The 1,965-nt window shown below is 40.3% G+C and overlaps 1 pseudogene; it reads left to right on the forward strand.

Annotated features, from left to right (window-relative positions):
- Window positions 1-585: 585 nt before the first annotated feature.
- LOC146076129 (5S ribosomal RNA) lies at window positions 586-705 on the forward strand (annotated as a pseudogene).
- The last annotated feature ends 1,260 nt before the right edge of the window (window positions 706-1,965 follow it).

The raw sequence follows: 1,965 nt of genomic DNA on the forward strand, positions 1-1,965 counted from the left end.
TACCGGGGATAACAACGAGTTCCAGATAAAGGACTTCATGAATTGCAACTCCACTTCTGTTATTTATCTACTAGAATGCACGTGTGGAAAGAAGTATATAGACAAGACCAAGCGCCCACTAAAAATTAGGATTCAAGAACACGTAAGGAGCATCAAAAACAAAGTGGAAAATCATGCAGTCCCTAGACATTTTTTAACAACCCACAAATCAAATCCAGAAGATATGACATTTAAAGCTATTGAACATGTCCAGCTGGGGGAAAGAGGAGGCGACCTTGCGAAAAAACTATCCCAAAGGGAAATGTATTGGATATTCCAGCTCCAGACACTACATCCGAGTGGTTTAAATGAGGGATATGAAATCGCTCCGTTCCTGTAAAGGTCCTGTAATCCTCCTGCGAGAGGAACCTTATCCCCCTGTGTTTTCCACACAAATGCACCCCTTCACCCCCCCCCCCTCCCCCCTCAATTTTTCTTCTTATGTTTATCTCCTTGTATCCTTTTTCTCCTACACACTTTCTGAGCAAATAGGTACTCGGGTCCGAGAGGTATTCAGGTCCGAGAGGAAGAAAAAGAGGAAAAAAAAATTACAGTCATACCACACTGGCAATGCCCAATCTCGTCCGATCTTGGCAGCCAAGCAGTGTTTGGGCCTGTCCAGTATCGGGACAGGAGACTACCTGAGAAGAACAGGTTCTGTAATGAAAGACGCAAACAACCTCGTGATAAGGACAACCCCAAAAAATACCAAAGCTCAGTTCACACACCCCTGGACACGCTCACCCTCTTATTCATTTTCTAAAAGCCTCTCCTATCTGTCTGTCACCCATCACCGAACCACCTATCGTCCTTAAATATATGTTAGCAAGGTCTTATATAGACACCTATTGTAACTACTAAATATAAATAAAATATAAATAAAATATAATCACAAGGTCACTCACACCAAAATTTTTCTTAACACCTATATATGTTTCATCACTATAGCATACACTATCTATGTACATAACTTGTCCTTTTCTTCCTATTATTATTACTGCTATACAGAGGTCACCATTGCCTTATAAAGGTCACCTAATACTTAAGCACTTTAATAATTATGCTGCTATTATATGTATATAAAAAAGAAAAAAAAATTTTGCTGCTATTTCGTTTGCTGCTATACCATGAGTACTGCCATATAACTCTCTACCTCTCGAATCATTTTTATTCCAAAATATATATTTTTTATCCCAGATCATTATTGCTGCTATATTTGATATCTCTTAAATTCACTGTGTATATATATTTATTATTATTGTCACGTGATTTACATGTACAAATATGCAAATGTGCAAATACTAATACAATGTATTTCATACCCCCATGTCCCACACGAAATCGTCATGAAGGAAAACATGAATAAAACACAAGCAAACTCCAATCTATGCACTGAGATCCACAAAGATGGCCGCTTTTCAATATAAAAGTCCACAAAGGTCCCAGGCAAAATGGCCGCCGAACAGAGTCAAGAATCATGCTAGAGCCAAGACAGCTTGAAATCGCAATCCTGAACATGATGGACAGCCGCCACAGCCAACCCCCGCAAAGCGCTACAAAACGGAAGTGTGGCAACGCGATACTTCCGCCTAGGAAGGGTGGAAGTCTTCCTAGCTTACTGAACTACACGTATACAGGAAGCGGGGCGGAAGTGACGTCCGCCCACCGGAAGTGGGGACGCGCATCCCCCTCTCATAAATGTATTGTTTTCTCATTTCCTAATGTTGTTTTTCCTGCGTTTTTTTAGCAATAAGAGTCAGCTAATACTAAGCCACTAAACCACTGTATTAATAGAGGAAAATTATGTATAAAACCATGAATGTAAAAACGGAGGACACTCATAACGGAGGACCTCATAACCATGTACATTAAGCATACTGGGTATAAATAGAGCCCCATACACATCTCTCCCTCACCCCTTGAAGA

This window comes from Crinia signifera, chromosome 4 (assembly GCF_055691185.1).
Source record: "Crinia signifera chromosome 4, ASM5569118v1, whole genome shotgun sequence".
NCBI classification, from domain to species: Eukaryota; Metazoa; Chordata; class Amphibia; order Anura; family Myobatrachidae; genus Crinia; species Crinia signifera.